We start from the raw sequence: 10590 nt of genomic DNA on the forward strand, positions 1-10590 counted from the left end.
GTATTGATACGAGTTTAGTAGCAGATATCAATCAATGTCTTAAGATGTACATCAACCTGCTGGCTTCAAAGGACAATGAGTGTATACTTACTCTTAGGTTACTAAGGTAAAAATAAATAATAATAAAAGTGTATACCTCTCATATCCTCAGGCATTTTGCAGTGCATGTACAGGAAAACCATGGCGAACACAGTTGTATCGAACATGTGTGTTTCATCTATACAGGGTTAACTTAATGGGTCTGTTTTCCGGGACACAGGGGTGATGTTCCAAACTATACGCGATTTGAGGTGGCTAAGATTATCGCCGAAAAGTACCGTGCAGCTGCTTTGTTTTCTGATGGTGTCATAGCGACCTTGTTGACCGGGGCAACATTCGAGTTGGTATCATTCTTCTGTGGTCGTCATGTGGCATTGGATCCTTTTAGTTTTTTCCCCCTTCACGGCCGAAGTATCACCACCCTTTTGCCCGACCCTCCTTTTTATCCAGGCTTGGGACTGGGCTCAGATATCCACTGGATTGTGGACCCCCGAGGAAGAGTTGTGTGCTCTATACATATAGTATACACAATGTGCCGTTTGTAGTGCCTGAACTGGAGGTGTGTTGTGTGTACTGTTTATGTACTGTGCTCTTTGTGGTGCATGCACAGTAGGTCTGGTGCATGTACTGTACATAATGTGCATCGTGTGAACCCTTGATGGTCCTAGCTTTTTATGAGTGTTTAGGTTGTTGAGTCTCGCATTCAAATATGTGCGTGTTGTGTGTAAAGTGTGGCTGTGCATGTTAGTCTGTTAACTTCAAATGGTAGGACGGTCATGGCTGTGAGAAATGTCATGGGGGCGGGGGTGGAGGAGGCAAATTCCAATTGGCTGTTCCCCTGATGGTGCTCGTAGCCCCCACAGTTACAAACGGGGGCTCCGGATGTGTACGAGGGACTGGTGTCCCCTATAACTTCAATTCACTTACCATGACTTTACGAATTAAAGATTCAACTAAGCTTGTGCTGGAGGCCCCAAAAGGGCAGGCGTCTATGATGTTTTCTGGTCAAACGCCATTTGTTGGAGGCAGGAGACTGAACCTGCACTCCTGGAGTTCCTCCACAAATAGCAAAAGCCACTGCGAGTGGCCACGTGGAATGTGCGAGTGCTCACTGCGGAAGAGAGGCTGAATCTGGAGAATTCAGGTCCAGTGGACTGGTTCTGGCTCCAGTCACTATGAGCGGTGGACAATCCTCTACCTGGGGCAGAAAACTGCCAAACAGACAAAGAGTGGCTCTTCTTGTGCCCCCATTGAAGATTAACATAACTGGAGGGATGCAGGCAAAGGCCGATGAGTCAGATGCCTTGTATGACCTTATGTCACAGGTGTGAGCTAAAGTGGCCCCTCAGAATAGTCATCCTGTTCGGTGACTTTAATGCCCAATTCAGTCATTACACAGGCACCTGGGCTGGAGTGATTAGAAGGCATGAGCTAGATTATCTAAATGATAATGGTAAGAGGCTACTATGCTTTTGTGCAGCCCATGGGCGTGTAATTACCAACACGATGGTGGGCATGGGTAGCATAACGTGGCGGCAGTGCCACGCAAGCTGACAGCAGCAGCCATCTGCTCGATCCCTACTTTCGCTCTGCCATCCTTTACCTCCCCTAACTCTCTCTCCTTCTGTCTTCCCCTTCTTCTTCTCGTCCTCCACCATTATTATTTGTTTAATTTATTATTTTATCGACGCCTTTGTTTGGTTGGAGGCGCCACTCCCCGACCACGTCTCCTGCCTGATCCCGTGCCCATTGGGTGTCCTCTAGGCAGCCTGGCTGCCAACAGTTCCTCGCTGGGCCGCACCCTCGCCCGTGCCACATGGCTTCCTCACTGTCCCTGACGATTGGCGCTGCTCTCCTCCCGCATCTTTTGCCTGTCCCCGCGCCCACTGGGTGTCCTCTTGGTGGCCTGGCTGCTGGCGGTTGCCAGCCAGTCCACGCCGGCACCGTGTAACTTCCGCACCATCTCGCGTGAATGTGGGCCGTTGTCACCTGCGTCAAGCGGCTCCTTTTCCAGGCCACGTGGCCGTAATCCCAAGGATGGGAGGTCGAGCTCCTGCCAGGGGAGTCTTCACTATATCAGCATACCGGGCACGGAGGGAAGCTTTGCGTACGTGGCATTGAGCCGGGTCGAGGCTGCATATTCTTCCTCATCACGGGTCCAACCAGAACTCCGCTGCTGCACTTCACAGACTTTGCAGTGTGGCGGACTCGATCGCAGTGGCCCCCTTCTCCCTCCTGGCTCCAGCCTATTGTCACCCCCCTTTGTCTTCCTAATGCAATGTTGCCTGATAATTTTCAGCCCCCCAGCTTTTTGTTGACCCCAATTACCACTATCATGTTTTTGTATTGTTTGTTGTAACGTTCTTACCCCGTGCCCCTACTAAACATCTGTGAAAAATAGCTTCATAGTTGCTCGGATTCCTCCAGTATGAATACACATTATCATTCTGATTATCGTGTGCTGTATTAATGTTGCTGCGAGTGTTCGTGTCGTGAATTGGCTTGCACAGGAACAACAAAGCCAGAGATAAATTCGGTCTTCATGAAGTAGTAGGTCGCATTCAAAGTGTGCGGTGAGCAGTGCCATATTGAACACTGCACACTGTCGAGCTTAGGGATCCCTTGGCAAATTGTGGATTAGGGAGCATGCAGAATTGTATCTGGTTAGCGTTTCAATGGGAATAGTGGCAAATATGTGAGGCCATAGAGGAATTTATAGCCAGTAGCGACTCGCCAAGGTCGCTTGCCTATCCGTTCCTGTTCCCCCAGGTGTACATAGGCCAAGATAGGCCAGAAACTGATGCAGCTGTTACAGAGGTTCAATGATCCCTTTACCTGGCTTATGTTTACTTAGAGTTGCATGGCACAGCCATCTCAACCAGCCACGTTATACAGAAGGGGACAAGAATCTATATATATAAAATCGCGAATCTGTCTGTCTGTGTGTGTGTCTGTGTGTCGCCGGACCATACGCAGTTTCATTGGACGGCGGTTGCCCCTGGCAACGGGTAGCGACGCCTTCGCCGCTTTCATTGGACGGCGGTTGCCCCTGGCAACGGGTAGCGACGCCTTCGCCGCGGGGTGGACGCCATTTTTAATTCCCGTTAAAAATAGGCGCACGCATTAACACGTGACTCTGAGGTAAATTCATCAAAGTTTCACGTCCTCTTCACTCCCCCCCCACCACAATGTGTGCAATTACTATTATAGGGTCGGTAGATGATAAAATTATAGCGATTAGACAGTATTATTGTAGCGCGGGGGGGGGGGGGGGGAACGGCACCCGTACCCGGCCTCAGCCAGGTGGCCAATTTAGGCGAGGCCGGAGGCTCTGCACGGTGCTAGGCCTCGACACCCACCACGCGACTCTGAGGTAAATTCATCAAAGTTTCACGTCCTCTACAGAGTGGTGAGGGAGGGAGAGTGGTGAGGGAGGGAGAGTGGTGAGGGAGGGAGAGTGGTGAGGGAGGGAGAGTGGCGAGGGAGGGAGAGTGGTGAGGGAGGGAGAGTGGTGAGGGAGGGAGAGTGGTGAGGGAGGGAGAGTGCTGAGGGAGGGAGAGTGGTGAGGGAGGGAGAGTGGTGAGGGAGGGAGAGTGGTGAGGGAGGGAGAGTGGTGAGGGAGGGAGAGTGGTGAGGGAGGGAGAGTGGTGAGGGAGGGAGAGTGGTGAGGGAGGGAGAGTGGTGAGGGAGGGACTCAGCCTCAAAACGAGTAACTGCTGTGGCGTATTAACATCGCCACTGGGGGGACAAAGGCGGCCGGGCGTGGTGGATACAAGTCCCGGGCGAAGCCGGGTAGTACAGCTAGTACAATACAACTTAACACCAATTGTGGCAATATAAATTGTAGGCCCACTGAACTATAACGCTATTTTGTCATAAGCAACTGGCCATCACAAGCTCAAAATATTTGAAACCAGTTGAAAATGTGTGTACCTCCAATGTCACAACATGGATTGTACTCGCTGTTATACCCTTTGGTAATCTCGTAAATATATACAGCAGTACATGACACACGGACTAGAGAAACACCAAATATGTGCCAAATTGGCACAACGAATAATCATCTCGAACCAAAGGGGCTACAAGTCAATCCCAACAATGTTAATGTTTATTTTACCAAATGTAAAGCCCCACTACTGAGGTATGTGGTAGCTATTTTTCAAAAGCGATCTGGCCATCACAATTGATAGCTCAACGAAGTGACATCATCATCACGTGGATTCTAAATGTGGAGAGACACCCGGAGGATATGGAGAAAAATCCACGCGGCCACGGGGAGAGAGAGAACATAAAACTCTAAATATACAGCAGCAGAAGGCATCGGTGTCGGCGCGAGACTGAGGAAATGTAGATACGAACTTTGTCCAGTCTAAATCTTGAAATAGTAGTGTGTTAAAGTTGACACATACACACACATGCAAAGTATTTGGCATAGCCTGTTGACTGCATTGTTTTGAATACTTTGTAGGCTCATGACATGCCTTTTAATAGCCTACTAGCGGGAAGTACCCGGCTTTGCCGGGGCGAAAAACATATTTCAAATCTTCTCTTAAAATGTTTACATATACATAGACAGATACTAAGTGATTGTGAAAGCGCAGTGGGCCGTTTGTCCATTTCTCCACCAACAAAATTATAAGAGGCTTGCACAAGTCCAAAACGTTACAGAAAGTGGGGGGTAAATATTTGATCTAAAAGGTTTCCGAAAATTGTCGACCCCCCCCCCACCTCAAAAAATATTTTTACACCCACGTAGGCATATATACCTACACACACTACAAACAACATAATAAGTAGTATATATTGATTTTGTAGTTGTATCTACTGACTGTACAGTAGTATCTACTGAGTTAGTAGTATCTACTGACTGTATAGCAGTATTTACTGACTGTAGTAACTACTGACCGAAGTAGTATCTACTGGCCCTATTGTACTATCTACTGACTGTAGCAGTAACGACTGACCGTAGTAGTATTTACTGGCCCTACAGTAGTATCTACCGACTCTATAGTAGTAACGACTAACTGTATAGTTGTATCTGCTGACTCTGTAGTAGTATCCACTGACTATAGTAGTACCTACTAACTCTATAGCAGTATCTACTCACTCTATAGTAGTATCTACTGACTCTAGTAGCTACTCACCATAGTAGTATCTACTGACTGTATGGTAGTATCTACTGACTGTAGCAGAATTGACTGACTGTAGTGGTATATACTGACTGTTTTAGTATCTACTAACGCTATATAGCAGTATCTATTATCACTACAGCAGGGCATACCGACTGAGGTGGTATCTGCTATCACTACAGCAGGGCATACTGACTGTGGTGGTACTTGCTTTAACAAAAGCAGTGCGTACTGACTGTGGTGGTATCCAGCAATGACTACAGCAGTGCACACTGACTGTGGTGGGACCTGCTTTAACTACAACAGTTTATACCGACTCATGGTTCCTGCTATCACTACAGCAGCACATACCGACTGTGGCGGTACCTGCTATCACTACAGCAGTGCATACTGACTGTGGTGGTACCTGCTATCACGACAGCAGTGCATAGCGGCTGTGGTGATACCTGATTTTACTACAGCAGTGCATAATAACTGTGGTGGTACCTGCTTTGATTACAGTAGTGCATACCGACTGTGGTGGTACCTGCTATCACCACAGCAGTGCATATTGACTGTGGTGGTACCTTTCACTAGAGCAGTGCATACCAACTTTGGTGGTACCTCTTTAACTACTGCATTGCATACTGACTATGGTGGTTCCTGCTATATCTACAGCAGTTCATACCACGTGCTGTCGTACCTGCTATTACAGCAGTGCATACTGACTGGAGTGGTACCTGCTTCAACTACAGCATTGCATACCGACGTTGGTGGAACCTGCTTTAACTACAGCAGTGCATACTGAGTGTGGTGGTACCTGCTATCACTACAGCAGTGCATACCGACTGTAGTGGAACCTGCTATCACGAAAGCGCATACTGTGGTGGTACCTGCTATGATTAGAGCAGTGCATGCTGAGTGTGGTGGGAGCTGCTATGATTACAGCAGTGCATATTGTGGTGGTATCTGGTTTCATAATTGATAAAAGCTACCATACTGCCTCTACTTGATTACTGTGACATTGTGTATAAATCAGCCCCAAGTACTGTACTGAAGAAGCTTGACTCAATGTATCACTCGGCCTTAAGATTTGCATTGAACTGCCCATATAGGACTCACCACTGTGATATCTACATTGGGTCAAACTTAACATCTCTGAATGTTTGACGGCTTGTGCACCAGATCTTATTTATTCATGATGTACTTGCAAAAAAATCCGCAGATTACCTGCTGGATCTCATCTCTGTTTCAAAGAACAAATTTGACCTAAGGTCTACACTCATTTACCAGCTTAATATTCCCTATTGCCGTACATATACTGGAAGGGCCTTTGCTATTGATGCCCCCAGGGTCTGTGGAATTCTGTTGCCAAAAAATTGAAACTTGAGTCACTACCTATGAGATCTTCACTCAAAACGGCTCTAGAGGAGTTGCACACCCCTAGCTGCCAGTGCTATTCAGTGGCCTAAAATAAAATGTTTCGCTCCGGATGATCGCTACAAAGTATGACCTGTGTTTTGATTTAGTGTGCTGATCTTAAAAGGTGCATTGAAAAATTATAATACTCCGATTGATGCTCCTGCTGTTGTGGAGTGGCTCATGCAGCCAGCTATGGCTGCAGGGTTATGGTAGTACGTTATGCCATTTATTTTGAAAATTCCATCACAGTTCCTACGATTGCTTTTTCATTGCTTTCATGGCTTTATTTAGGTGATTTCGAAAAGTGTATTGGTTTAGCCATGTTTGTTTGTTGTAGTACAGAGTTAGACTGATGGCCTTAATCTAAGTTGTCTTATGGTTGTTGTTGTTGTTTGACTTGCATCCCACTGGGATTTTTGCACACAGCGTTGATGTACGGTGTTTTTTTAATGCAATATTTTGCTGTCTTTTCTTGGATTTTCTGTTTGCACTTCGTCACATATTCACTTTAAGATGTTTTTTGTTTATGTTTTTGTTTTTTGTTTGTTGCGGGTGCACCCGATTCAAGAGCCGAATGGCTCACAGGGCTATACCTAATAAATGAACTTGAACTTGATAACAGCAGTGCATACCGACTGTGGTGGTACCTGTATGATTACAACAGTACATACTGACTGTGGTGGTACCTGGTATCACTATAGTAGTACATGCTGACTCTATAGCAGTATATATGGACTCTATAGCACAACGTACTCACCTGACAGAGTGCCGTAGTGAGGCCTAGTCCCGTGCAGAGCCCGCGGCCTCGCCTCGATTGGAGGTAAGACATTGGCAGGCTGGGGGTTGGGCCGCTACCCCCCCACCATCCCCCTGCCCGAGCTACAATAATACTACAATAATACTAACAGCTATAATATTAGTATGTACCGAGCCTATAGTAGTAAGTGCACATATTGGGGGTGGGAGGGGAAAGAAGAGGACATGACATTTTGATGAATGTACCGTCAGGGTTGCGTGTATTTTTGTTGCATTCTGAACGCGGAGAAATTCCCCCCACCCCCCAGCGATGATGGGCGTGCGTTGCTAGGGCAACCCCCGTGCAGCTTGGGCGGGGCATGGAGATAAATAAATAATGCAAAATAGTACAAAATTGCTAATTAAACTACTTTAAAGTTTACGGATGGGAAAACGGAAAAGCATATGTCCACTTAGGGCGTGCTGCCTGGCAAACATTTTTCGACATAAACCCCACCGCTCAAAAGCCAAATGCCTCGCAAGCACGCGTGCGCAGAGACTTTTATATATAAGAGAAGAAGAAGACTAGCCTTTCTATCCGGCTTCGCCCGGGACTTGGATTCACCACGCCCGGCCGCCTTTGTCTCCCCAGTGGCGATGTTCACACACCACACCAGTTATTCGTTTGAGGCTGAGTCGACCTAAGGGAGGCCTAAGACCGGTTCAAATAATCGTCACCGGTGGTGGCCGTGAGCGGGAAGCAAACTAGGGTCGCCGGGTTCGTAGCGCAGCGCGTGAATCGCTGCCCCACACACACAGGATAAAGACAAAGATCCCCCATGTAGCCTGTGAGACTGTAGGGGGCAAGTGCTGTTAGCGAGCACCTATGAAAGCCGGCACGGCACACGAGAGGGTGGGTGGCCAGCACCACGCCCGGCCGACTTTGTTCCCCCAGTGGCGATGTTCACACACCACACCAGTTATTCGTTTGAGGCTGAGTCGACCTAGGGGAGGCCCAGGACCGGTTCAAATAATCGTCACCGGTGGTGGCCGTGTTCATAGCGCAGCACGCTAACCACGACACTACCACTCCCCCCACACACACGCGCGTCCATAGGTACACTTACACGCGCTTTCTGCAGACACACACAACTTTTAGGGTGCATATGGCAGTAAGCGACTGAAATAATAAAGCAATGCTGCGCGAAGAACGCCTTAGACATTTGTATGGCACTTTACTTGCGGAGGGTTGGGGGGGGGGTGCGTGACGTCAGCAGGCACACTGCGTTATGCTTCTGCATGCGCGGGTGACATGACAGATGTGACGTCACAGCTCACTTGCAATGCAAAATATGTGCATTATTGTGCTCCCCCCGAGCCAAAAAAAAAACTCTACAAAAGTGTATTTTATTAAATGTTGCATGGTGTACAGTCTGGAAAGTACCCACATGGCAAATTTCAAGTTTGTTGCATATCGGGAAGTACGCTAAACATTTTGAACAGACACATATTAAAAAATTTCCCTTTTAAATATATAGATGGACGTGTGTGTATTTTATGGACCTGAAGCACATTGACAAGAATGTGATGCAAACAACACCACATTACATAGTATTTTTATATTAAATTATGACATTTAATCTCTTACCTTTTGGTTACATAGTTGGGCTTCTTGTCTTCTTTGGGTTTCCCTGCTCCTGTGGGGGTAGACTGGCTTTTATGTCCATCTGTGTGTGAAACGCGGCAAAGCTCATGCGATGACACAGACATATGACATATAGGCAAATATTTCGTATACGTGTACAGCTGTTTTTTTTTCTGTTACAGAGTTACCATGAAGAGAACTGGCCACGTTAATACAAATAGTTGCACACAAAAAGGCAGTGCTAAAATGTATTCACCTTGACCATTACGCTTGACTTCGTTTTGTTGGGCAACTTCAAATGTAATGTTATAACTAATTAAGCACTTTCGAGGACAAACTTTTGCTATGTGAAGCTGCAGTCTCGTATTATATTTAAACTGAAGTTACTCACCGAATCACCCCCTCATCTGATCACTCACCTGTCGTCGTGCGGGCCAGTCGATTCATGAGGAAGGATTTTCCAGTTCTGTATTTTCCAACTATCGCCACCACCACCATTGGTTTCTCGATTCTAGTCAGAACCTGAGCTGTTTCCTTATTGACATGGAACTTGAAGTCCTCGTCGGACATGATGAACGGGAGAGGTCCTGATGGATATGGAGATGCCATGGTGACGTGTATGTGTGTGTATCCAAGCGCGCCTCTCTGTGTGTTTCTGAGTCTGTGCTCGTATAACTCTGTTCGCTTAAATTTGTGCGTATGTGTGTCTAAATTTCTGTTTCTCTGCGCGTGTGTGGCTGTCTTTTGTCTTTGTGTGTGTTTATCTCCGTACGTATGTCTCGATGTGTGGTTTTGTTCGTGAGCCTGGGTCTGTCCCTAAGTTTTCCTCTGTATCTCTAAATCTATATCTCCGTGTCTTTGAGTATCTGTCTCTGAGCAAGCTGCACAATGAACGGTGTGTGTTACTGACCAATAAGCTCCTATTTGTGATGGTGGGGTTGAAACAGGATGCACTGGTTTAAACCGAGCAGAGACGAAAAACTGCTTCATTGGAATGAGAAAACAACACACGAAGACAACTCCCCCCTACCGCCCATAGTGAAGTGCGCTAACCACTACACTATCGCTCCTACACCAACAAATACATAAGAGTAACACATACCATGCAAATACTCTATATGCATACAAGATCCCCTGCATAGCCTTTACAGATTATTAAGGCACGTGCTGTTAGCAAGTAGCACTTCTGAAGTGTGGCGCAGGCGCACAAGGGGGTGGGTGGCCAGCACCACCCCCGGCCGCCTTTATCTCCCTAGTGATGACATGTACACATCGCACCAGGTACTCATATGAGGCTGAGTCTACCGACGGGAGGCCCATGGACCAGTTCAGGAAAATCGTCACTGGTGTTGGCCGTGAGCAGGAGTCGAACTCGGGTCACTGGGTGTAGTGTAGCCGGCTAACCGCTATGCTAACTCCACACATCCCCTCTCACGTACAACATACAGGCAATCACACAACCTACTACTATTCTCCTCCACACACCTCGAACTAGCACGGTTGGCAACGTACAGTGCTAGTCTCAAATCATGTCGGACGTGCTTGTGCCCCTGATTGTCCAACTGGCAAATCTTTCGTTCAGCGAGGGCTGTTTCCCAGTCCGGTTCAAAATTGCGCAGGTAACACTGCTCCTGATAAGAG

The 10590-nt window shown here is 47.3% G+C and overlaps 1 pseudogene; it reads right to left on the minus strand.

Annotated features, from left to right (window-relative positions):
* Nucleotides 1-9861, minus strand: part of LOC133361696 (guanylate-binding protein 1-like) — a 72815-nt pseudogene extending 62954 nt beyond the window's left edge.
* Between the last annotated feature and the right edge of the window lie 729 nt (nucleotides 9862-10590).

The sequence above is a fragment of the Lethenteron reissneri genome, unplaced genomic scaffold (genome assembly GCF_015708825.2).
Source record: "Lethenteron reissneri isolate LAM-NWPU_2019-01 unplaced genomic scaffold, ASM1570882v1 scaffold_120, whole genome shotgun sequence".
Taxonomy (NCBI): domain Eukaryota; kingdom Metazoa; phylum Chordata; class Hyperoartia; order Petromyzontiformes; family Petromyzontidae; genus Lethenteron; species Lethenteron reissneri.